The sequence below is a fragment of the Suncus etruscus genome, chromosome 4 (assembly GCF_024139225.1).
Source record: "Suncus etruscus isolate mSunEtr1 chromosome 4, mSunEtr1.pri.cur, whole genome shotgun sequence".
In the NCBI taxonomy this organism is placed as follows: domain Eukaryota; kingdom Metazoa; phylum Chordata; class Mammalia; order Eulipotyphla; family Soricidae; genus Suncus; species Suncus etruscus.
The window spans coordinates 132,816,611-132,844,484 of record NC_064851.1 but is presented as its reverse complement, the minus strand read 5'-3'; the positions used below and the strand labels follow the sequence as shown (position 1 = coordinate 132,844,484).

General features: G+C 40.3%; 1 non-coding gene and 1 pseudogene across 1 annotated transcript; both read left to right on the top strand.

Annotated features, from left to right (window-relative positions):
• Window positions 1–596: 596 nt before the first annotated feature.
• On the top strand, window positions 597–24,438 carry LOC126007226 (microtubule-associated tumor suppressor 1 homolog; annotated as a pseudogene).
• Window positions 24,439–24,890: 452 nt separating this feature from the next.
• LOC126008249 (U6 spliceosomal RNA) lies at window positions 24,891–24,997 on the top strand. The gene has a single exon (XR_007495589.1). It is a non-coding gene; the product is annotated as a U6 spliceosomal RNA (small nuclear RNA).
• Window positions 24,998–27,874: the final 2,877 nt, after the last annotated feature.

Genomic DNA, 27,874 nt, shown 5'->3' with positions numbered 1-27,874 from the left:
TGTCTGGTAGTCATTTTTTTCATAGAAACTTTGCAGTACCCTTCCATCAATTTAAAAAGAGAGGAGCTCTGACTAATTATGTTAGGGTGAGCTACTGAAGTTGAGACTGCACTAAGCAAAGTAGGGACCCAGTGACCACTCTGTATCAGCCAAGAAGAAATTGTTGTCAGATTTTAGCTTCCTTCTGTCTTGATGATACTAAATAATCTATGTGAGTAAAAAGCTGCTAAAGTCCATCCTGAGCATTTCAATAGCATCTTTATTTCCATAATCCATAAAGCACCATAATTCATAAAGGGTAATACATTAGTTAATGACATCTTATTCATGTAATTTGCAGTTGTAGGTTCTAATTTTGAAAAGAAAGGGATTTAAGTTAATTTTGGGTGATGTCTTAATTTTTCTAAAATTCACTTGAGTTAAACATTTTATTTTTTTTCTCAGGAAACAGGCAAATCATTTTGATTTCAAATCATCTTAAAAAGATGCTTTCACCTGTGTTGGAAAACTTGGAGATGGACTCTTTTTCCTTCCTTCTCATCTGAAATGATCTAAACATGAACTAAAATTGCAAAGTTTTAAAGTTCATTTTCAGAATGAATGATAATTCTGATGACAAGACAGAAGATGAATTGCAGTCCTTATTTATCAGTGATAAAATGAAAATACTTATGTATACAACCAAATACCACTTACACAGACTTCATCCAGTTATGTGAGTTGGAATCCTGCCCAATCCAGATGACATGGTTGATTGATTATGAAACCAGCTCTGCCATGGACTTTGGTCAAAACATTTCTTCAAACCCACAGCATGTTGAAACACTTGATCACCAAACATCATCAAGTGATTTCATTAGTGAAGAGATAGTAGATATGCATAAGGATCCCACATGTCAGTCTTCAACATATGTTATAAATACAGAGGAATCCAAGTACATAGATCTCTTTTATTCCCTGGAATCACTTCAAGATCAGAAAGTTGAGCCTTTCAATGTGGGGATCTAATGATGATTTAAACTCTGGCTTGCCACTAAACCAAATTTTTGACCTGGAAGAAGATAAAGCTAACTGTACCTTTACATTACACACTCCCACTCAAGAGAATCCGTCTTTGCTTGCTACTGGAAGTCTGCAACAAATTTGCATGGAAAGTGGAAATGTATCTGTATCCCATTTGCCTTGTCTCTTAGCTTGTTCTGATAAGATGCATGAAAGAAAACTGAGTTGCATTAGAGACACGTGTGAAAGCCCCCATGTCACAACACCAACGGCACAAGACACAACGTACACAGATTTTGCTGGATGTGATTATGCAAACTGATATTTTTGTTCCAGATTCTGAAAATCAGTGTCCACATTCTTCAGGAAAGGTTACTTGTGAGCACACAGGTGGATCACAGCAAAGACTAGTTGGAGAGAAAGAGATAAAGCCTTCAACACCAGGTTCTGTAGTATGGTTGATTCCAGTGGATCTGTATTACAAAAGCTCTTTGTTTATCCAAAGGTGAACCCAATAATGAGATGCATTCACAGAGCTCATATGGGCTAAAGGAAGTTGGCCAACATATACAAGAAACAGCATCCAGTTGTCTCAAAGATGATGAATTTCTTTCATCAGGGCCAATTTTTGATTCAATTAAAGCCCAAATGTTTGTATGCTGAGAATACAGTCCCTGTGGCTAATCAGACACAAACTATCTCATTTGAGAGGACTTGGGAATCCAAAATCCATACCAAAGAATTGATCGTGAGTAGCCCATCAGAAAAAAAGGTGACTTCATCATTTGAACCAGAGTTGGGATTCAAATGATGCGGTTATTAGCACAGATAACAAGGTTTTTACATCAACGCCAGTCCTAAAACCTACAAATTCCACCTTTTCTATGTCACCTCTTCAAGCAACAGAAAACTGTAGTCAAGTCAAAAGAATTTAATCAGGAGCTTAAAAATTTACCAGACTTGAAGGGTACTTCTACGAATATGTCTAAACCTACTCTAGGAAAATTACCAACCAAGACAAATATCTCTGTAGGCAACAAAGTTAGGAAACTGAAATTATAAATTACCCAAGACCAAACTTTAAGAATGTCAAAGCAAAAGTTGTGTCTAGTCAGTGTTGCCATCCAAAGACCCTGCTTTTATCTAAGATTGCATCCAGCCTCCTTTAACCAGCATTTCCTCACCATCATCCGTATCTTCTTCAAAACAGTTGACAACTTTGAACCAAACACCAAGATCTAACTTGAATGCAAACACAAAGTAGAGATCCTAATTAACAAAACACATAAGCCACTTAATAAACTCATTACGAGCCAGGCTGTGCATGTTACAACTCATTCTAAAAAATGCTTCACACAGGCTTCCAAGAACAACATCTGCCATGAAATCAAACCAGGAAGATGTTGACAATGCAAGTTCTTCTTATTCAGTCACTGGGCCTGTGGCTCCGTTTTTTCAGATCAAAAGCCTAGTCCCAGTGAAAATGGAAAGACCAGATTGCTTAGAACTGACATATGCTTCCAATATCGACAGGATTAGCCCTGATGAGGTGAAAAAGAAAATGGGACACCAGTGGAAAAGCACGAGTTAGAAAGGAAATTTTGAAGGATAACTTTGAATATGGTTCTCTGTTTTTTGGTAAGTTACCTTTTTACTTTTTTATGAATGATGAAGGAAGCAAATGTACTAATAATTTAAAGCTTATGTTCTATTAATGTCAACAATATTGAAAAAAAACAAGACAATCACTTTGCTTTCAGTTGGTAATAGTAGCTTTTTCGTCTTATCAATAATCTTGAGAGAGTTATTGGTACACATCGATAAGGAAATCTGAGCATTGAAAACACACTTCATGTTCAGTACTTTGTATTTGCATATTAATGTCCCTTTTAATGCTATTCTAAATAAGAAAGTTACTTTAATGTTATAGATGATTTGAAATTAAGTATCTATATTTTGGCCAAAAAAAAGTTTATAAACTTTAAAATGTGGTTGAGCATATTGAAGAATTGGCCAGGGAGTTCCGATAAACATATCAACATAAAAAAAGTTTTGTTGACAGGAGTGCTCTAAATTCTGCCTCTGATCAGTTAATGTGACTTTGTACCAGAAATCTTTTGAGATCCAAAGGTGAAAGGTTTGGATGGATAAGGTGTCTGAGGTTGCTTGTAGCCTTGACATATGGATTTCTGGCACATATAAATAAACAAAATCTAGTTTATATATATACACAGTGAGAAAACACATACTTTCTGTTGCACCTGTCATGTATTTGGACATGGGGCAAAACTAGATAGTTCTATTCAAAGTGTACTGAATTCATGTGCAGTCCAGATTATTTGTAGTAAAAGCATGAAGAAATGCATCTTAAAGCATTTGGCAGGCTACTGCTGGGGCTGCATATGTTTGACCTCAGCGCTATTTCTGGCAGTGTGACTTATGTGTGTTAGTATCAGTCTCCTGGACTTTTCCAGTCTCCTGTCATCTGGGCCACGAGTGGAGTGAGGTTTTCTGCTCCTCAGAAGACACACAGACATGGGAGAGACACCGTGTATTTTGTGTAGCTAGGTGGGAAAGGGTGGCTTAGTGGGTTTGGGGTTTTTGTTTATTTGCCTGTTTCTTTTATTTAAAATTTACAGGGAATTATTAGATTCTTTAGGGAGGTAAGTTTAGACTTGAGATAAATCACTTATGACATTTGGGTGGGGGTACATATGTCAGCATTGAAGGCTTCTCTCTGAGTGCTCGGGAACTTGTGCAGTGACAGGGATAGAACTTTCAGACTCTGACATGCAAAGCATTCACCATAATCCTTTGAATTATCTTTCCAGGCTTCCATTTACATTTGCCCCCTTACTATGTCTGGATATTTGAGATTGGGGAAACTCCCAAGAGGTGTTCAGAAGATCCATACCATTCCCAGCCCAAGCTGTTGGTTCAGTACTTAGGTCCAGTCATGAGGTGCTGCTCAATCCCAGTAGTGCTTTTGGAGGCCATGGGATACTGGGATTAAATCTGGGTCAGGCCCTATGCTAAATCCTATGAACCTGATCCTCTAGCAGGGTCCTCAAACTTTTTAAACAGGGGACCAGTTCACTGTCCTTTCAGACTGTTGGAGGGCCAGATTATAGTAAAAACAAAAATTATGAACAAATTTCTATGCACACTGCATATATCTTATTTAGGAAGTGAAGAAACAAAATGGGAATAAATACAATATGTGGTCTGCAGGCCGTAGTTTGAAGACCCCTGCTCTAGTATTTACTTTTATGATATATTTTCTCTGATATCAAAAAAGATATACCACAACAATGATGTTTGTACTAATGAGGGTTGCCCATTATTTCCAGATTACTCATTATATTCTATGTTTTTTTTTTAGGCAACTCTAGAAAGCTCATTTTATATTGTTTGCCGTGAATATATCTGCGAAATGAAACAATAACCCCTGATAATTATAGTTATACATTTTTTGGGTGCCTATTTGGTGTCTTATTTGGTGACATAAATATTTAAGGTTTTAAAATTTGTATTGGGTTTGGGCACATGCCTTGCAGTGTGACCAACTCAAAAAGTTTGATCCTTGGCACCAACTTGGTCCCCTAGAATAGTGGTAAATTACTCAGAGTATTGCGAGCATATAGCTAAAAAACCAGAGCACACAAAAATACCTTTATCTCGCTCTTCTTATTTATAGAACTCTCATTGAGAGGTATATTACCCTCTAGAGCCCACCCCCAAATAAACAATAAATGTGTTTTATTTAAAGACTATTGATCTTGAATTGGTTATAAATTTTTGAAACTTAAGGCTTATCTTATATTCATGGACTAAACCATAGTTTGGTTTAAAGTATTGTGTACAGAATCAAAATCTTCATTTTGATTCAGGATTATGATTATTATAGTGATTAGAAGTTTGAAATGGATCCGTCAGTACATCTTGAGAAAGCATTTTTCATTTCAAGGATTCTGCAATTAGGCTTTCTCTATTTTCAGGCCCTAACCTCTGTGGTACTGTACTACTGGTTTAAACAACTTATTTCTTCTCCAGGGAATATCTTAAGTGTCATTCCCTTTAGTTGTCCCAGATTCACTTTTTATACATTTCCATGTATGATGGGAGAATATGTGTAAATCAGGAGGCTACGGCTAGTGTGCTTATGGGGACAAGCCCAAATCACAAACTTCTGCTTTATGTTTTTCTCAAATTCCTTTGTTGGTTGCTTTAACAGAACTCAGAGATAATCTATGAATTTGTCTCAGATTTTTGATAACAACAATCCGATATAATGTGAACTTCCTGTGTTCTCTGCTGGTTTGGGACTACGTTAGGCCTGAAGTTTATTAAATCCTTAGGCTACCGTACAGCGTCACAGCTAGTTGATGGGGACTCATTTGTGATTTCTTAAAGTTCTTTTTTTTTGTCTGGTTTGGTGGTTTGGGGGGCTGCACCCAATGGCAATTAGGGGTTACTCCTGCAGACCTTGGGGGGCCATATGGGATGGTCAGAGATTGAACTCGAGTCAGCTTTGTGCCAGGCAAATGGCCAACCTCTGTGCTATCACTCTGGCTACAAAGGTTCATAATAATTTTTTTTTTTTTGGTTTTTGGGCCACACCGGAGTTGCTCAGGGGTTACTCCTTGCTGTCTGCTCAGAAATAGCTCCTGGCAGGCAACGGTGGGACCATATAGGACACCGGATTCGAACCAACCACCTTTGGTACTGAATTGGCTGCTTGCAAGGCAAATGCTGCTGTGCTATCTCTCTGCATAATTTTTTTTTAAATGGAAGCTATAACTGGTGATCGTTGTGGTGCAGCTCCTGTGCTCAAGAGTTGCTCCTAGCAAATCTCAGAGCACCACGTGCTGCACAGAATCAAACATGGCATGAAAAATACATACTCAGCCCACTGTTACCCACCTATACCAGAAAGATTCTTATTGTAAAGAAGAATTTAAAAAAAAAAATAAAAATGAGAATTAATGTTCAGCACATCTGGCAGTACTTTGGCTTATTTCTGACTCTGTGCTCAGAAATCACTCTTGATAAGCTCAGGGGGACAACATGTTGCCACATGTGCCAGAGATTGAACCTAGTTCAGTTGTGGTTCAAGGCAAATGCCTGGCCTTTTACACCTCTAATGTGTCATGTATTTGGGAGGAGTGGGTGTTGGATCAATACCAGGAGGTGTTTCAGGAGATATTTCCTGGGTCTGCACTTAGAAATCAATCCTGACAGGTTTGGGTTGCCGATATAGGATACAGGGAATCAAACCCAGGTCAGCCACATGCAAAGCAAATGCACTACTCACCATACTATTGCTCTGGCCCCTAATGTTCATATTTTTAAGCCCTTCCTTTGCTGCCTTCCTACTCTCCATCCATCCATCCATCCACATCCATCCATTCCATCCATCCATCCATCCATGGGATTGTAGAATTGGGCTATACTCAACTATGCTCAGGGTTTACTCTGGCTCTCTGCTCAGGCATCATTCCTGAAGGTGCGACATGGATCATATGGAGTTTCTGCTGATTGAACTCAGATCTTGTCCAAAGCAAAACACATGCAAGGACAAGTGCCTTAACTCCTGTACTATTTCTCTGACCCCTCAGAAGAAGGGATTTGATTTTTTTTTTTGATAGAGACAGAATAATAGTTCTTCTTTTTGAGTAGTATATGAGTGATAGTAAGTTAGAGAAGAAAGTGGGGGTATTATTAAAAGTAAAGAATTGATACTCATTTTCACCAGTGACTATTCAGTGCTTGGGTGTCTGGTGAATATGTAATCTGAGTGTCATAGTAACATGTAGATATTTCACATTAGTGGGTGTTCAACCTTTTTAGAGCTGTGAGCTGGTGAAAATAAATATTTTCAGACCTCTGAATCAAAAGTTGAAAGCCATTATTATAAATTTATATATTAATGTATCTTAATATATGTTTTATTTATTTATTTTTTGGGGGGTAAACTATATAGAGCACTTTTTAGGACCTTACTCCTAGCTCTATGCTCAGAAGATCACTTTACTGGCTGCTCAGGGGATCACATATGGTGCTGAAATTGAACAAGGGTCAGCTAAGTGCAAGGCAAGTACCTTAATCTTATAATCTCCCCAACCCAATTTTTAATATTTTTAAAATTTTTCTCTTCCCTCCTCTTCTCCATTTCCATTGGCATTGATGTCATTGTAACAATGACAGGGTTTGTACTCATGCCTGACTGGTGCCAGTAAAACTGTTAGTGGTGTTCACTGGGGATTGCACAGCAGATTGTGGTGCTTCACCCTTGCCCTCCTTCTAGTTGCACATTCACTTTCATGCTTACTGGGTCACACACTTCTAATTGAGACATGCAAGCTCTGGTTGTGGTGATCTCAGGGTGCTTGCTGGCGAACTCTTACCTGTGCTCACCAGAAAGTCCATTTCCTGGCTGTGATACTCACACATTTTTGCAATGCTCATGTGGTCCATATTCTTTTGCATGGTACCTCCATGCCCACACCTGGCCAGAAACAGCTTGTGATACTCCCCTCTGCAGATGGCTTGGCTTCCACAATCAAATAGCAGAATTTCCAGGACAGGTACTCAGGCATCTTAGGACAATGGGGACTTGGTAACTTGTGGTCATATTTGCAAGTCAGTGCTCTGAGTCCCTGTGTTATGCCTCTGGGGTCTTTATTTCTGCCAATACTGCAGAATACTTATATTCAGAACATATACAGGTGTTAGTGTTAATGTGTTAATGTTAACAATTTTTGTGCATATGTGTGTGTGTGAGTGTGAGTGAACAGGAGGAAATTTCTGCAAACCAGAGCCCACTGCTTTGCATGTTTTATAGTTACTCGTCTCAGTAACAGAGGTAGTTGTTAGCCACATGGTAAGATTCACAGAGATGGGGCCAGAGAGATAGCAAGGAGGTAAGGGCATTTGCCTTTCATGCAGAAGGAGGGTGGTTTGAATCCCGGCATCCCATATGGTCCCCCACGCCTGCCAGGAGCAATTTCTGAGGCATAAGCCAGGAATAACCCCTGAGCGCTGCTGGGTGGGACCCCCAAAAAAAATATTCACAGAGATTATTTTTAGACTATACATATCTGATAGGAAAATAGAGGTTCAAACTCTAGTTTCTTTTGGTGTGGTGTGTGTGTGTGTGTGTGTATGTGTGTGTGTGTGTGCTTTTTGGGCTACACCGCTATACTCAGGGTTACTCCTAGGATATGCGTTCAGAAATCACTCCTGGCTTGAGGATCGAACTGCAGTCTGTCCTAGGTTTAGTGCGTGCAAGTAAATGCCCTACCACTTGTGCCACCACTCTGGCCCCCAAAACTCTGGTTTTCTGACTTGACCTATCACCCTTGCTGCTAGGTACAATGCAGATTTCAAAAATTGGCAGGACCTTTGCTCTGAAAGGCAGAATGATCTGAATTATTAGATTCCCTGTAGAAAATTTATGAAAAACCTGGTCTTACTTTTCTAAAGATTTTTGTCTGAGGGACCAGGAGTGATAGTATAGTAGGTGGGGGCATTGCTTGCTCTTAATCAACCTGAGTTTGGTCCCCTGACATCACATATGGTCTCCAAATACGAGGAATTGCTCCAGAAATTACCAGCATAATTCCTGAGTGTAAGATCTGAGTACTATTGAATGATCTCCAAAAAAAAACAAAAAACACAAACAAAAGTACATTTATCTTGGCTGTTAGCTTGTTATTATATGCAAGACCTCTGCCCTCTGCTAGTATATGTGGCCACCACCTGCTTCTCTTGGTTCATTTTGTAGTGCTCACCAGTTGCCTTTTTGTAGTATTACTGTTGGTATAATTCATCCTGCACATGCACATAACTGCCCTAATATAGAGTGCTACATACTCTTTTAGTTTAGTTTTGTTTTTTTTTGGGGGGGGGCACACCCTGTAATGCTCAGGGGTTACTCCCTGAGCTCTTCACCCAGAAAATTGGTTCCTGGCTCGGGAGACATATAGGGATGCTGGGGATCGAACCAGGTCTATCCTGGATCTGTCGCATGCAAGGCAAATGCCTTACCACTGTGCTATCACTCCAGCCCAAAACTGTCCATTTTTGGACATATTTGATGAGAGGGTAGTTGGCCAATATATGCTCTTTAGAGATTGAGTGTGAATTTTGAAGTTAAAAGTTCAATTTCGAATTACTGTTGTCCTAGCAAAAGTAACCTAGGGCAAGTTCCTTATCTACAGAAAACTTAATTTCTCCTATGTGCAAGAAGATACAAATGTTAACTGGCCTGGAATGTGTGCTTTGAGTGTGATGCAGACTCTCCCTTCCTGAGGAAAAAAATGTGAACTCTTAGTAGGTGCTAAGAGTTACTGTGTGCTGGATTTGGTGGTGCTTATTGGGATGATATAGAGGAGAAAGGCACAGCCCCTAACTCAACCTCTGTACCCGGTGTGGTGGTCCTATCAGAAGATAAACCACAGAACAAGATGTTACATGTTACACACATCCTAAGAACGACTATATCACATGTGTAGACTGTTATGTGTCAGGGCATAGAATGGGGCAAGGGTTCTCAAGAGGACATGTTCATTTATGATGAAACTGGTAGGTTAAGGAAGGCAAGTATGAGACAGGCATTTTAGGTGGAGGAATGACATATGCAAAGATGAAGCAGATTGTTTTAATCAAGAGGCCCAGCTAGTGAGTATATGATGGGAAGCCAGAGATGTAACACCATTTTTAAACCCAATTCCATGCCAGCAACTGGGAAGGAATAAGCTAAAGAGGATGGCAGAGACTGACATACTCACAGGGGCTTGGTGCATTAAGAATAGCCACTGGGGTCAGAGGCAATACTACAGCAGCATGTTTGTATTGCACAAGGCCATCCTGGATTATATTCCCGGCATCCCAGATGGTCCCCTGAACCTGCCAACAGTGAACACAGAGCCAGGAGATAAGCCCTGAGCACAGCCCAAGTATGACCTACTGTTACCTCCCACCCCACCAAAAAGAAAGAGCCAACTATCTGAAAACAAAGGGAAAGTACAGCTAGCCCCATTTTGAACCCAAGAGGTTACCTTCACAGCAATGGGAAGAGCAATTTTGAGACTGGCGAAAGCAGAAAGGATACGGTTTCAGAAATTCTAGAAAGAAATTATTCAAGCCCTACAGTGAGAGCAGGTGGTGGAGAAAGGAGATAATGCCATGCAGAGGGAATTTAGGAAAGTAAGAAAAGAGGCACCTATGATCACTTTCATTTTTTATGACAAGTCCCTCTGGTAATCTGTGGCAAATAGGGGATGACAGAAGTTTTTTAAATAGATGATAGAATTTTGTTTTATTTTAGAAATTACTTCATGTCTTCTATAAGTATCAATCTCATCTGGTTATTATGAGAAATAAATGAGTAGCTGCATGATTTTTGAACGAAGATAGGATGTATTTTTTATAGTATGGGCATGGTGTTGGTTAGTAAAAGTAACACTATAAATTTTGTTCACATTGTTTAGGCCAAGTGTTGAAAGATGTGTAATGGGCAGATGCAGAAAGAAACTAAGTATATGGGAAGTTGGCTGAGTACTGTCTAGTGTTGGTTTACAATGTAGAACTTGGTTCCACCCCAAAAAGAGATCATCCCTGGTTTCTTTGTATCTGTTTGTTTAAAACTTAGCTTTAACCAAAATCGATTTTCCAGGACAGAATATGTTAAGCAAACTGGGCAGGGACTGGCTTAGGATGGCCTGAACTATCTGTCCTTACTCTGTCCCCACCCAGGGTTGTTTCTCTGCACTCAGTAAAAAACAACAGTTCTGCCTGGCAGCTTGCTCTCCATATGAAGTAGAAGATAGCAGACTACATTGTTTCACCCTCAGCCTGGTGTTTGAATTATTTTGTGCAGCGACTCTGCTTTTACCCTGCTCACCCAGGAGTGGAAATATGGTGCTTGGGGAGACTTTACAGGCTAGGACAGTTGCACTTTGGATGTTACAGGTGCATAACTGATGGGTGAAACAGTGTACTAAGATCATTCTGATGTAGAGTAGGCAGCAAGGAGAGATAATAGGTCTAATCCTTGCAGAGTTAGCATTTAAAGAAGCAAAAGAAGTCAGGAAAAAATAACATACAGGTAGGGAGAACCAAGAAAATAACTTGTTGGAGAAGCCAGAGGATGATGGAGTTCCAGTGTTGGCTGTGGAGAATGTCCTGAAACTGGAGCTTGAATTTAATTAATGACACTAATTATCCAGGGACAGTTTCAATGATGACATCAAAAGGCAGCTCTTTATGAACTGAAGTGGTTCACAAAGAGTAAGTTTTCTTCCTGGTAAAATGAGATTCCATTTTTGTCTGACATATCCCCTTAAATCCTTTTTTTTTTAGTTTTTGGCTCACACCCAGTAGCACTCAGGGATCTACTCCTGGCTCTACTCTCAGAAATCGGTCATGGCAGGCTCAGGGGGACCATATGGGATGCCGGGATTTGAACCATTGACCTTCTGCATGCAGGCAAATTTGACTTACCTCCATGCTATCTCTCCGGCCCCAGAAATCCATTTTTATATAGATAATGGCTACAAGAAAATGGTATAGAGAAGGTATCATGTAGAGCAGCGTTTCCCCCCCCCCTTCTGAGGGGAGCACAGAGCAAACTATGTAGGGACCATGGCACAAGACCTCAAGGGCAACTAGTTGGACAGAGATGGGGAGTTGGGGGAGGGCACAGAAAAGGGAAACAAAGTCAGAAAAGAGCCATGATTGGGAAAAAGGATTGAGGAGCACTGTTCATCACTGATCTGTCCAGTGTTTTTCTAAAGTGGGAGATATAAAGTGGGTTTCCCCAAAGGATGCTGGACAGCTGGGAAGGGCAGTAGAAGTTTTAGATGCAATTGGAGGTATCTTGGTTAGCTTAGAAGGATGAAGTGTTTTTTTGGTTGGATGATGCCAAGTGATTTTTTTTTTCTTAAAGAGGCATGGTAGGTCAACTGCTATCTTACTTTTGCCTCCCAACAGGTTCTGCTTCAAAACCTGCAACCACTTCTGGTAGAAGTATATCCAAAGCCTGACTCCTCCAGTTTGAGGAAAGCACCTGCTCCGAAAGCCAAAGGAGTGCCTTCCGTTTCCTATTTGAGGCGAATAGCGGCAGTAGAAAACCTCAATTCTGATGGGAACCCAGACTCTGGCAGAGGATCAGGCGTGTGTCCACTCCCTGGTAAGAATGACTTTACTCCTTACTCAAGTGGGAAATGAAGCATGTCCAAAAGTAGACAGATATTTTTGGTTATGGAACTAACATTGACTCAGTGGCTGCTTCTCTTTTTTGGGGGGGGGGTCACTCTTGGCAGCACTCGGGTTACTCCTGGCTCTTGCTCAGAAATAGCTTCTGGCAGGCTCAGGGGACCATATGGATGCTGGGATTCGAACCACTGTCCTGTATGCCAGGCAAATGCCTTACCTCCATGCTATCTCTCCGGTCCCTGATTTGTCTTTCATTGACCAACACTTGCATGTTTCAAGAAGAGAGGAAAAATGTCAAAGATCCAGCCTTTATTTTTGAGCAGATGAAAGGCTAATTGGGGAGAGAGGGATTACTTCCAAGCTATTCAAAAAGTTAGATAAACATCCAGTTATGAAAAAAAAATCCAACTATGTGCCTGTTATTATAAATGATTTCATTACATTTTATTTTAAACATGTGAAGTACCTAGCAGTGTTAGGTTTATATATTAGATACAGACTGTGTCCTGTGACTGTGAATGGATTCATTTTGTTCTTGAATTTTACTAACTGGTAGATTATACATTTTCAGACAAATTAAGAGGTATTAGTAGTTTGATTTTTAATGTTCACTCCTAATTGTATTGGTTATCATTTTAGTAGTAGTTGTTGTTTCTTAGAAGTAGTAGTTTCATTTAAAAAGTAGTTTTAAATTTATAGTAGCTTTATGAAATTTGAATATTTCAGAAGTGATAAGAGTGAAAATAAATTTGTCAGAGTTACAGATTTCTACTACTCATTAAAACAGGAAATGTGAGTTACCTGGTTTCATAGGAACCAAGACAGAAATGCCTGTTGGCCTGTGCAGCTGACTGGTTCACTTTGCAGGTAGTATTTCCTTGTAGTTTAACAGACAGAACCTTGAGCAAATTAAGGCCAGTGAGATATATTTAGAAGCAATGTCCCATTCTTGAATGGCCTTAAGAGAAAAAAAAAGTGCCTTCAGAATTTCTACAGATATAAAAACATGTTATAGGAAGTAACAAAAACAAGCAAGTTTTCAAGGGAATTTTTACTACTCTATTTATTATTATTATTGGGTTTTGGGGTCGCACTTGTCAGTGCTCAGGGCTTAATCGTGGCTCAGTCCCCAGCAATCATGCCTGGTGGTACTGGGAAAGTATAAGTGATAGCAGAGATTACACCTGGGCTAGCTATGTGCAAGACAAGAAACTTTACTCACTTTATCTTTACCCACTTTACTATATATTTCCAGTCTCTCTACTTTAGTCTTTTTTGAGCAGGGGGGTGGAGGGATTCTAAACAGACTTAGGAAGCCCAGAGCCACTGCAGCAATTCTTGGTCAACCAGGCTAGGCTGGTTGAGGGCCTGAGGATGCTTTGTGGCTCCTGCCTTTTGGTGCCAGGAATACCTGATGGTATTTGGCAGCCATTAGGGTCACATCTGGTGGTGTTAGGGCCTCCATCTCTGTACCTCACAATCCTGTGGACCATGCGGTACTTACTGGGGATGAAACTGGATTTCAGTACATGCATGTGCCCTAACCACAATATTCTCTCTCCTGTTCCATATTTTAGTCTTTTTTGGGTTTTATTTTTTAGCCCCAAAATGAACCCATCTGGTTAGCAGTCCCAGAAATGCTTTTGGGGTATTTATTTTAATTACTTTATTTTTTTTATTTGGGGGCCACACTTGGCAGTGCTCAGGGGTTGCTCCTGGCTCTGCACTCAGGAATCACTTCTGGCAGGCTTAGAAGGGGTTGCATCAGGGATGCCAGGGATTGAACCTGGATTGGCCACGTTCAAGGCAAGCACCTTTCCCATTGTACTATATTTCTCTGGCCCAAGGTGTATTTATTTAGATTTGGGGCTCAACACCAGAAGCCTGAGACTGAAAAGCAAACCCAGGAAAAAGTATTTGGGGAAGAAGACTTCATGGCACCTTATCATTTCCAGCTACAGAGGAGCTCAGTGGAAAAGTGAAAGTATAAGCTTGAAACCCTTATTGCTTAGGATAGAAACAAAAAAGAAGTTATTGGCCCATTAGAGTGGCAGCAATCTTTCCAAACTTGGGAGGATGCCACACACTGAGATCAAAGCTGTGCTTCTTTCTCTGGTTCCCAGAGAAGGCTCTTTTACCTGCCAGGTGATAGGGAGTGACCTGTTTGCAGGAACACAGTGTGAGCAACTCAGCGTCACTGAAGTCATGGCTCCTGGAAGGCTGGTCTGGAGGCCAGAGTCTGTGTTCTAGTTCTGTGCACAGCAAGCAGCCCTCTCCTAGGCCATCTGATTTGGTTGGGTTGTGGAAGGCCTTGCCAGCAGTTTTGGTTTCTCTGGAGCAATTGGGAGCACATGTAATTTTCCGAGGTGGGGATCCTGCTGTGTGATTAATCCTGTGGAGTCCAGGAGGCTCAAATTTCACAAAGTGTAAAGTGCTCATATCTATAAGAAATTAGACCATGGAGCCGGAGAGATAGCACAACTGTAGGGCGTTTGCCTTGCACACAACCAATCCAGGATGGACGGTTGTTCAAATCCTGGCATCCCATATGGTCCCCTGTGCCTGCCAGGAGTAACCCTTGAGTGCTGCCAGGTGTAGCCAAAAAAAAACAAAAACAAAAAAGAAAGAAAAAAAAATTAGACCAGCACCCAGAATACATGTTATTTGAATCATTACTTTTTTCAGGTTGATTAACTGTTATTTTCATTTGTATTATTGCTATCTAGGTTAAAGTAGTTTTTAAGTATATAAAGCACACTTCTGCCAGTGAAGTCCCATGACCCTTCACCCGTTCCTTTGTCATCTCTGGTCTGATCTGACCCCACCTTCACCATCCCCTATTGATTGGCAGGTTGTTATGGCTTTGATGAAACAGTTCTCTCCCTGAGCCACCACCTGTGTGCTCCAGATTTCTCCACCCATGATCACGTGTGGCTTTCAGTCAAGCTCATCCTTTCCCACACCCGTATAACAGATGGATAACATTTAACAGATGGATCTTTAAAAGAGGTGGTCAATGTCATCTAAAGGTGAAGCAAAGTGTTTGGCACATGACTTGTACATTCTTTAACATCATGTCTGAAACAGAACAAAGGCCTCTTACAGTTTTAGTGAATAACAGAAAAAGTCACTGAGCTCTTATTTACCTATATACATAATCTTGGTAAACTGAGTTCTATATTCAGAAGTTTCACCCTGAATTAAAAACTAGGTTGTATTTTATCTGGTGATTTTTCCCACCCACCTATATAAAAATACTTTATCAGAGACTTTATGGATTTGAACTTTCTATTTTAATGGAAGAAAAATGACCATAACTATATCCTTAAAATTAATAGCAATGACTGTGTTTGGATGATCATAATAACAGAGTAGTGATTGTTTGGGAGGGGGGAGGCATAGAGTTAACTCACTGGAGAGTTAAAGTGGATCAGAAAATCAAAGGGCCCAGAATAAGTGTCTTCAGAGCTCCCAAGCTTGTTTCCACTCACCTTACAATGAGGTGTTTGTGCATTTGAAAACTGAAACCAAATGCATGTCCCCTGTTTTCTTACACAGTAGTTAGTTACCATCTGGAAAGGAAGCAGTAGGAATGTTCTTGAAGACTGGGCATCTTGTTTGTTTTTTTGAATTTTGGGGGGTCACACTCGGCAGCGCTCAGAGGTTCCTCCTGGCTCTACACTCAGAAATCACCCCTGGCAGGCTCGGGGGACCATATGGGATGCCGGGATTTGAACCATCCTTCTTCTGCATGCAAGGCAAATGCCCTACCTCCATGCTATCTCTCCGGCCCTAAGACTGGGAATTTTTTTTTATAAATTCATTCATTCAGAGAACTAAGTAGCAAACGAGACTTCAGAAAAACTATCTGGATTAACCATTTTCCGAAGCTTTAGCATGAATATGAAAAAAAAAAAAGACTTGTAATTAAACCCAGTGACACTCTTTAATGTTACTTGTCAAAATCTTGAAGTTTATAAGAAAACATCAGAAATGACTCAAGTAAACTAGTTCCAGGACATCTTTATTTTTTAAAAACATGAGTTTGAACACAATGAATGACGTTGAGATGTAGAGGACAAATGGTTCAGAAAACAAAAAGGACGCCAACAGCAGCAGCTTGTCATAATTCTTTACCAAGCTCAGGCTCAATTTAATTTTTCTGTAATTTCACTTTGCCCTTACTAATAACTCTGTAAGAATTGCCCCCATTTTACAGCTAGGCGAAATGCCTGTACTTAAGTACATAAAATAGTGATAGCAAACCAAACATTTGTTGATAATAAATCTTAAAGAAATATCGGGGCCGGAGAGATAGCATGGATGTAAGGCGTTTGCCTTTCATGCGGAAGGTCATCATTTCTAATCCCCGCATCCCATATGGTCCCCCGTGACTGCCAGGAGCAATTTCTGAGCATGGAGCCAGGACTATCCCCTGAGCACTGCCAGGTGTGACCCAAAAACCACAAAAAAAAAAAAAAAAAAAAAAGCAAAACAAGAAATATATATTTAAAAAAATGGAAAGGTTTCTGGCAACACATTCAATTATCTGATAAGCTTGCACCCCACACTTTCCAGCAAGTCTAAAGTAGGGCCCGGAGAGATAGCACAGCGGCGTTTGCCTTGCAAGCAGCCGAGCAGGACCAAAGGTGGTTGGTTCAAATCCGGTGTCCCATATGGTCCCCCGTGCCTGCCAGGAGCTATTTCTGAGCAGACAGCCAGGAGTAACCCCTGAGCACCGCCGGGTGTGACCCAAAAACCAAAATAAATAAATAAATAAATAAATATTAGTAGTGACCAGAAGTTTTGAAAAATTCTTTTGATTATGATTTAGAAGCAGTAATATTTGCTTTCAGCTTCTTGGCTTAGAAGCACCGTGGCAGTTTACTGTGAAGTAAATGGATTGGTATGGCGATTGGAAATGCTGATGAATACATGTCTTAGTATCTACTGGCTGTTTGGTTCAGAGACCCACCCTCCTGTCTCGGGCAGCAGCGCCAGTTCTCAGTGGGCTTCTGATTGTCGATGGGTGTGCTCTGGCTTGTGTGAACAGGTTACTGGTGTCCAGTAACCAATCCAGACTAGGTAGGATTAAGAAGAATCACAGAACACAACACTCCCTGCCTTTGTTTCTCAACCTTTATCCCATTGTGGCTCTTCTCATCTGTTTTTTCATGGCCCTTCTGCCCTATGCCTTCCTTCTATCCCATGCTTTGGCCCTTCATTTCCCTGATTCTTTTTTTTTAAACTGTTGCCCACTTGAAAGATACTTGTTGCTAAAGTGTTGTTAAAGGGTTCTATGGCTCCATTTGAGAAAAGCTCCTCTTGCCTTTCTAGTGAAGGTAAAGCATGTTTATCAGCAACTACAGAGCAGCACTGAGGTAGGTGCAGAGGGTGTGGGAAAGGCCCTCAGGGCTCTAGGATTATAGACTAAAGAAGAATGTTTAGGGACGGGTCTGATACCAGAACTGAAAAGAAAGGCTCATGAAATCCTTTTTCTTGAAGACAAAGAGAAAATAGCATAAGGAACAAACATTTGTTTTAATGCAGTTTTAATTGTGGGGTTAATACAGTAAATTCCTTAATACAATAAATTCCTTTGGAATCTATTCCAAAAGTACATCCCCGACTTGTAACAACTTGCCTGTCATTCATTGGAGGTTTTTTTTTTCTCTCTCAGTTATTTCTTAGTTTTGTAAATTCACTTTCTTGTTTACTAGTGCTAAAGGGAATATAAAATCTTTCCCATTGACTTTGATATTCTTTTAGCTTCTAATTGAAAAGTTTAGAGGTAGCCAAATTGTGACAAGTTGATTTAGTATTTGAGTGTTATAAAGCAAATTAAAAAAAATCAGAAATGACATCTAATTTATCTTTAATGAATTGATTATAAATCTTGCTATATTTATATGTGATAAAAGCAGTTCTCAGAACAGATCTCATGGTTTCTTTCTCTAAAAATAATATAGTAGCATGTTTTTGTACACTACTTACTCTCATAAACCCTTTGCATGATCTTATTTAATTGAATAAGATCACATTAAAATAAATAATCACATTAAATAAATGAGGTTATATTGTGATTGTCCCATTCTACTGATGGGGAATTTGAGGTTTTGAAATCTTAAGTAACTTTTCTAGCGCTCCACAGTTATTGGGGGAGAAAACAGGAACTCTGGCTAGCCAGCCTGTGTTCTTCACCCCTTATCTGCAAAACTTTTGTGGTCCTCTCATACCCCCTCTCTCTATAGTGCTTTTCAGTGCCTGCTTTTGCTCTTCCCTGTGCTGGGAATGAAGATGTGTGCAAAAGACTATGTTCTTCCTTTCCTGGAGCATAACATTCCACTGGGATGAGTCTGAAAATATCTGAGTACAGTGCCAGGTGTTGAGCGCTAAGGCATAAAAGCAGTGAGGGGTGTTGCTTTCTGAGATAAACTCAGTGCGAAATATAAGCCAACAACTTAAGAAGGAAGGTGGGGGCACTTAATGCCTTAGCCCTGTTTTATATCTTTAAGCCCAGGAGGAAAGCAAAGCATTTGGATTTAGGATACAAAGACTTTCCAGGTGGAAAGAATAGTGAATGTGAAAAGTCCATGGTGAGGCAGGAGGGGCAGTCAGGGAAGGGATGGAGGAGATGAGGACAACCAAGCAAGGCTTTGGAGGCACCTGCAAGACTTTATTATCTTTCTTCCTAAGTAACAATATCACCAGGTATGTTTGATCATTTTGAAATTATTCTGTAATATATTTTCTTTTTCTTTATTTTTTTTTGACCATACCTGGTGGCACTCAGGCATTACTTCTAGCTCTCTGCTCAGAAATCACTCCTAGCAGGCTTGGGGGCCAAATGGGATGCTGGGGATCGAACCTGGTTTGGCCACATGTAAGGCAAACATACTACCTGCTGTGCCATCACTCTGGCCCCTATAGTATCCTCCCTTCCTTCCTTCCTTCCGTCTTTCTTTCCTTCCTTCCTTCCTCCCTCCCTCCTTCCTCCCTCCCTCCCTCCCTCCTTCCTCCCTCCCTCCTTCCTTTTTTCCTTCCCTTTCTTCCTTCCCTTCCTTCCTTCCTTCCTTCCTTCCTTCCTTCCTTCTTTCTTTCTTTCTTTCTTTCTTTCTTTCTTTCTTCCTTTTTCTTTCTTTCTTTCTTTCTTTCTTTCTTTCTTTCTTTCTTTCTTTCTTTCTTTCTTTCTTTCTTTCTTTCTTTCTTTCTTTCTTTCTTTCTTTCTTTCTTTCTCTCTCTCTCTCTCTCTCCTTTCTTTCTTTCTTTCTTTCTTTTCTTTCTTTCTTTCTTTTTTCCTTTCTTTTCTTTTTCTTTCTTTCTTCCTTTCTTTCTTCCTTCCTTCCTTCTTCCTTCCTTTCTTTTCTTCTTCCTTCCTTACTTCCTTTCCTTCCTTCCTTCCTTCCTTCCTTCCTTCCTTCCGTTCCTTCCTTCCTTCCTTCCTTCCTTCCTTTCTTTCTTTCTTTCTTTCTTTCTTTCTTTCTTTCTTTTCTTTTCTTTCTCTCTGTCCTTCTTTCTTTCTTTCTTTCTTTCTTTCTTTCTTTCTTTCTTTCTTCCTTCCTTCCTTTCTTCCTTCCTTCCTTCCTTCCTTTCTTTCTTTCTTCCTTCCTTCCTTCCTTTCTTTTCTTCCTTCCCTTTCTTCCTTCCTTCCTTCCTTCCTTCCTTCCTTCCTTCCTTCCTTCCTTCCTTCCTTCCTTCCTTCCTTCCTTCCTTCCTTCCTTTCTTTCTTTCTTTCTTTCTTTCTTTCTTCCTTCCTTCCTTCCTTTCTTCCTTCCTTCCTTCCTTTTCTTCCTTCCTTTTCTTCCTTCCCTTTCTTCCTTCCTTCCTTCCCTTCCCTCCTTCCTTCCTTCCTTCCTTCCTTCCTTCCTTCCTTCCTTCCTTCCTTCCTTCCTTTCTTTCTTTCTTTCTGTCTGTCTTCTGTCTTTCCTTCCTTTCTTTTCTTTCTTCCTTTTCTTTCTTTTCGGTTTTTGGACCACAAACCTTTGATGCTTAGGGGTTACTCCTGGCTATGAGCTCAGAAATTGCTCCTGGCTTAGAGGAGCATATGGGATGCCTGGGGATCGAAGCAAAGCTCATCTTGGGTCAGCCTTGCGCAAAGCCAACAACATACCACTGCGCGATTGCTCCAGCCCCTGTAGTATATTTTCTTAAAAAAAATTTTTAGACACACTGGTTTATAATACTGTTAATGACAGGGTTTTGTGCATAACATAATCCCTTATCACACCTTCCACCATTGTGCCCATTCCCTCTACCATTATCCCAAGGTGCTCTTCACCGCAAAACCTCTCACTTTTTTCCCCTCAAGTAACTTTTTACTGAAAATGATTTCTGGGTTTTTTGGGCATTTATTTCCCTACATATCCTCATATGGGAGAGATCATTCTTTTTCTTTTCTTCTAACTTCACTCACATGATTCTCTCCACATTCAGCCATTTAGTAGCAAATTGCACGATTTCATATTTTTCTAACAGCCTGTTATTCTATTCTGTACATATACCACAGTGTCTTTATCCTGTCATCTGTTCTTGAACATTTGGATTGTTTCCAGATTGTGGCTACTGTAAATAGGCTACTTTGTACTTTTTTTATGGCCACACCCACCAGCATTCAGGGATTTCTCCTGGCTCTGCACTTAAAAATTCCTCTTGATTCTGGGGACCATATGGGATGCTGTGGCTCTAACCCGCATTCATCCTGGGTCAGCCACATGCAAGGCAAATGCCCTACCGCTGTGCAACCACTCCAGCCCCTATACTTTTTTTTTTTGGTTTGTTTTTTTTTGTTTTTTTGGGCCACACCCGGCTTGCTCAGGGGTTACTCCTGGCTGTCTGCTCAGAAATAGCTCCTGGCAGGCACGGGGGACCATATGGGACACTGGGATTCGAAGCAACCACCTTTGGTCCTGGATCGGCTGCTTGCAAGGCAAACACCGCTGTGCTATCTCTCCGGGCCCTAGCTCCTATACTTACACTTGAAATAATTCTAGAGAATTATGCTTTTTGGAATGACTCAAATTAAGCTTACTATATCATCATATATGCTCTTTTATCCAGGCAAATATGTTGAATGCATTGGGCAGGTTACTTAACCCTGAGATGCAAATATAATTAGAAATGAAGTGACCATAAGTAGTTCATTGGTTGGGGGTTAGGTGAAAGGGATGTTTAAGGAAAATTGGTATGGGGGGGATTGACCTACATCTGCCTGTGCTCAGAAACTTCTGTACTCAGGTATCATTCTCAAAGGGGTTGAAGGTGGATCATATGCAGTATCTAATGAAACCTCAGTCAGCCCAGCACCAGGCACTGCAAACATCTACCTGCTGTAGAATCTCTCTGACTCCTAATCATTTGATTATCCACCTTGTCCCCATACATTTGTGAACTTACTTTTCAAAAACAAACCCCCCATTACCCAACCCCCACCACAAAGCCCAAAGTGCTAAGTATATGAACTTGGATTTCCTAGAAAATCTCAATCAAATAATTAAAAACTTTTTCAAGGGTTCCTCCTGGCAGGCTCAGGAGACCATATGGGATACCAGGATTCGAGCCACCATCCTTCTGCATGCAAGACAAATGCCTTACCTCCAAGTTATCTCTCCGGCCCCTAAAAATACCATTTTTAATTTCAAGAGCCCAGGTGCTAGCAATACTCAGCCAATTACTCAGTTATTCAGTGCTGGGGTCCAGGATGCAGAGCTGCTCAGGTCAGAGGGGCTCAGGGTCCATTCCAGGTGATGCCAAGGATCAAAACTGTGCTTCCCAAATGCAGAGCATGAACTTCACCTGTTGAGCTCTCTCTTCACTTCCCAGATTTTATTGGTTTGCTTATTTGTGTGTTTATATATTTTGGGTGGGGAAAAGAATGAATCACACCTCCTTGTGCTCAGGGACTATTCTTGGTTCTGTGTTCAGAAGTTACACCTGGCAGTGTTCTCAGAGACCATGAGTTTTGTCAGAGATTTGAATGAGGTTTGGCAGAATGCAAGGCAAACACCTGAATCCCTGCACTACCTCCCCAGCCCTACCTTGCCTATTTTTTTACAACCTGAGAAGATGTAATAGACTTAAGCTGCTGTATTTCACATTTGTCTGACTTCCCTATTCAAAACAGCCCTATTGTGACCCTTGGCTCCTGATGAACCAGGAAGGTTTTATTATGAACACTTCTCACTGTAAGGTCAGGTAAGCTCAGTCATTGTCAGGTTATATTTATTTCCTGAGAAGCAGATGAAGTCCCTTAGTTTTCATTCTGGCAGATTCAGAATGAAAGTGCCCATCTCTGTTTCTGGGTAATTGCACCCGAGTTGCAGTATCCCTGTGTCAGGGCTGTGACTCAGGTGAGTTTTTTCTTAATCTCCATCAAGCATCCTTCGAGCATACATGCAGAGACAGGTGCTGCCAGTATTATCAGCTCTGTGCTTTTTTTGCAGTCCTAACTAGCATAAGAACCTGCCTTTGTGGGTTCTCCTTGTTTCTCCGTCCAAGTAACTGCCCTCTGAAGTCATGTTGTGTTTTTGTATGACTCACAGCTTTGCCACGATTCTCTCTTTCAAGTGTACTTTGAATTTAAGCAATAGTGATAACTCTGCAGATCCCAGATTCTTGCATCCTGCTCACATAATCTTGTGTTGGCTAACTCCAGAATATGAAATAACTGAATTTTGCAACATTTCAGTGTAGATGCCACTGAGCCCTTACATTCTGAACAATAATGCAATCACTATAGCTGGAGAGTGCTCATTCTGAATGTGTTCCTCCCAACCCTGAGGAACTGTGGGCTAAGATTTGGTTCTTGCCTTCAACATACTACCAGGCAAATAGAAAAGATGACAAATTTATCCTTCATCACTTTTGTCGAGAAAGAGTTAAAGAGCTGGAGGGTAAGATTAAAAATACCACTATTTGCTGATGGTTTTTTTTCCCCATAATATAGGTGATTTGATTGTTGAGACACATTCTACTTGAAATAAGTGTTGTTTTTGGCTTAATATTTGTCTTCTGTGATTTAATCTTTACAACTGAGATCTCACAAATAAATAAATATGGATTTTCTTAAGGACTTAGCTGGTAAGAGTAATAAAAAACAAAGAGAAACAAAATGAAGTTATGGTGGAGAGCAGAGAATAGAAATCTTTTAACTAAGAGTAGAAAGATGGGAATAAGCAGAAATCAGGCTGGTAGTGAGTACATTGCCCTGTGCTGGGCTGCATCGGTGTCTGACTGTCAGCTAAGAGAGAAGAGACCAGACAGCCCAGATCTGTCGATATCAGTGCCAGGAATTTGGGGAACCTTGTCCAAAGCAGGGTAAACCTTACTCTACCCCTCTTACATCTTCAGTGTACCAGTTAAAAAAATTAAATTTCTCAAAGCTCGACAACCCACTTCCTAGCAGAATACTTAAATTTTTTGTTTTGTGTTTTTGGGGGGGCCACACTCAGCAGTCTCGGGGCTTTCTCATGGTTTTGATCTCAGGGATTACTCCTGATAAGGCTCAGGGGAACGTATGGGGTGTCAGGATTAATCCATGTTGGCTACATGCAAGCCAAGTGCCCTACCCACTGTACTATCCCTCTGATCTTCCAAGACCCCTGAATTCTTAAATATTCTTTAATAACACATTAAGTGACTATATAATGTCATTATTCATATCACCAGTAACATGTGATATTATTTCTTTATACTAATTTGATCATGAGACTTTGAGATATTTTCATTTGCCTAAACTTCTTTCACACTTCGTAATGATTTAAGTTGGATGTGTATATATATATATATATATATATATATATATATATATATATATATATATATATATATATATATTTTTTTTTTTTTTTTTTTTTTTTTTTTTTGGTGTTTGGGCCACACCCGGCGGTGCTCAGGGGTTCCTCCTGGCTGTCTGCTCAGAAATAGCTCCTGGCAGGCACGGGGGACCATATGGGACACCGGGATTCGAACCAACCACCTTTGGTCCTGGATGGGCTGCTTGCAAGGCAAACGCCGCTGTGCTATCTCTCCGGGTCCGGATGTATATAATTTTGGGGTAAACTCCTTTAGATGGAGTCAAAGGGTGAGAGCATCTTTAGAGTTTTGAATACATGTTGACAAGTTGTCCTTCACAAACGCATGCAAGTTTGTGCTCCCGCTTGAGTGCCTAAGAATTTTTCCCTGTACCGTGTAGGTACTTTGACGTTTCTAACCGTCTAACCCAAATATTGGCTGTTTAGAAAGTGCAAAGTTGTGTCTTATTTTAATTCGCATATACTTGGCACTCAAATATTGATCAAATAAATGTAGGTTTCACTGACCAGAGTAACAAGGTGAGAAATAAAATGAAGATCAGTGTTTCCTCTTGGAAATTGTATTCTTCTAGGAAAGACAGTCCATAAAGTGTACAGGCTATTTGACAATACAAAATACGAACAAGAAAGATACAAATTACTGAGACCACAAAGTTATAAAATATTTGATGCACGTTTGGAAAGAGGGAGATTGATTTTGTGGCCAAGGAAAAGTGGGTTTTGAGAAAAGGCCCAAAGGAGCCAGCATGTGAATAGGAAACTTGCTACTATGAACCACAACAAGAAAGACTTGAGGTACAGTTTGATCATAGTGTGCTTTAGAGATATCAATAAATAAAATAAGATTGTTAAATAAGAGTGCTCACTTCAGCAGCACATATACTAAAATTGGAACGATACAGAGAAGATTAGCATGGCCCCTGCGCAAGGATGACACGCAAATTTGTGAAGCGTTCCATATTTTTCAACTATGAGGTACCACCTCACACCCCAGAGATTGGCACACATCACAAAGAATGAGAACTAGCAGTGTTGGCGGGGATGTGGAGAGAAAGGAACTCTTATCCACTGCTGGTGGGAATGCCACCTAGTTCAACCTTTATGGAAAGCGATATAGAGATTCCTCCAAAAACTGGAAATCGAGCTCCCATACGATCCAGCTATACCACTCCTAGGAATATACCCTAGGAACACAAAAATACAATACAAAAACCCCTTCCTTACACCTATATTCATTGCAGCACTATTTACCATAGCAAGACTCTGGAAACAGCCAAGATACCCTTCAACAGATGAATGGCTAAAGAAACTGTGGTACATATACACAATGGAATATTATGCAGCCATCAGGAGAGATGAAGTTATGAAATTTTCCTATACATGGATGTACATGGAATCTATTATGCTGAGTGAAATAAGTCAGAGAGAGAGAAAGATGCAGAATGGTCTCACTCATTTATGGGTTTTAAGAAAAATGAAAGACATTCTTGCAATAATAACTTTCAGACACAAAAGAGAAAAGAGCTGGAAGTTACAGCTCACCTCATGAAGCTCACCACAAACTGGGATGAGTTTAGTTAGAGAAATAACTATGTTTTGAACTATCCTAATAATGAGAATGTGCGAGGGAAATAGAAAGCCTGTCTAGAGTACAGGTGGGGGTTGGGTGGGTAGGAGGGAGATTTGGGACATTGGTGATGGGAATGTTGCACTGGTGATGGGTGGTGTTCTTTACATGACTGAAACCCAAACATAATCATGTATGTAATAAAGTTGTTTAAATAAAAAAAAGATAGTTAAATAAGAGATGAAAACAGTGAAAAGCGAAATCATATTCAGTGTTAAGAGGGTCTTTCCTGGTGAAGTCTAAAATGGGGTGTTGGGAAGAAAGAGTAGAGGGTAGGGTGGTGATGAAGCTTTCATGGTGGGTACAGTGGATCTTTTCGTTGTGTGTGTTTATTTTTTAATTCTTCAATTGAATCACTAAGATACAATTACAAAGTTGTTCGTGATTGAGCATCAATTATACAATGTTCAGCACCCTTCACCAGTGTTCATTTCCCACCACCAATGTCTCCGTTTTCCTCCCCTAATATCCCTGCACTCTCCCCCTGCCTGCCTCTATGGCAGACATTTTTCTTTTCTCTTTCTTTCTCTCTCTTCCTTTTTTTCCTTCCTAGACACTGGTTTGCAATATTATAACTAAAATGCTTATCACTTTACCTTCTTTCCACACAGTTCTTTTTTTTTTTTGGTGGTGGGGGGGGGGTGGGAGTCACACCTAGTGGTGCTTAGGGTTTACTCCTGGCTCTGAGCTCAGAAATCAATCCTGGCAGAGGCTCTTGGGATCATATGGGATGCCAGGAATTGAACCGCGGTTTGTCCTGTGTTTGGCTGTGTGCAAGGCCAATGCCCTACTGCTGTGCTATCTCTCTGGCCCCTTCACACAGTTCTTATCCAGTGATCATTTCTAACTCTCATTGTCACAGTGGTCTCTTCTCTGCACTCCCCTGCTCCTTGTGACAAGCTTCCTATCATGGATTGGTCCTCCTGGCCCTTGTCTTTATTGTGTCTGGATAGTATTACCATCTTACTGATCTGACCCTAATCAATTATTGTACCCACCCTAGGGTGTGACCTGGTGATAGTATATTAGATTATTCCTTACTTGGTATTCTCCCACCCTAGGGTGGAGCCTGATTGATTAGGGTAGGATCAGTAAGATAATAATCTTATGAAAATGTTTTCATATATAACACCATACTATCTTATTTTTATAATCCATAAATGAGTATGATCTTTCCATTCTATCCCTTTGACTCATTTCACTCAGTATAATGCTCTCCATATCCAACCATGTATAAGAAAACTGCATGACTTCATTTTTCTTAAAAGCTGCATAGTATTCCATTGTGTAGATGTACCAAAGTTTTTTTATTCACTCATCTGTTCTTGTGCACTTGGATTGTTTCCAGATTCTGGCTATTGTGAATATAACTATAATGAATGAATATAGGAATAATTCAGGTGCCTTTTCTGCATTGTGTTTTTGGGGTTTCTATGATATATTCCCGTGAGTGGTATTACAGGGTTATATGGGAGCTCAATTTCTAGTTTATTTTCAGTGCTTTGTAGTTTTCTTTGTATAGATCTTTGCCTCGTAAGTAGGACATTGTTTAATTAAAACTTAATCATGAACAATTATGTATTCCATGGTGATTAAATTAAAATAATTATTAAAAAAAGATGAAGTCATATAATTTGCTATGTGGATGGTTCTGGAGAGTGTCAAGTTGAGTAAAATTAATAAGAGGGAGGGGGACAGACACAGAATTATCTCATATTCAAGATATAAACAAACATAGGGAAATAACAAATATCTATAGGGAACAGTTAGGGAAGGGTACAGTATGGCATTGATGGAAGTTGTCACTCTGAAGGAGAATGGAATGTTAAAAGGATGTATAAAGTGCCTACCACAGAAGCAGGCTGGGGATTTGGTAAAAGGAAGCGGACATTGGTGGAGGGGCTGGTGTTGGAACATTGTATATCTGAAACTATCATGAATATGTGATTCAGGGTGATTAAAAAAGGGGATAGTGATAGTACAGTGGGTAAGGTGCTTATCTTGCACATGGCAGGCCTGGGTTCAATCCCCAGCATTTTTTATGGCCCCTCCAAGCACCACCAGGAGTGTTTCTTTTTTTTTTTTTTTTTTTTTTTTTTTTGGTTTTTGGGCCACACCCAGCAGTGCTCAGGGGTCACTCCTGGCTGTCTGCTCAGAAATAGCTCCTGGCAGGCACGGGGGACCATATGGGACACCGGGATTCGAACCAACCACC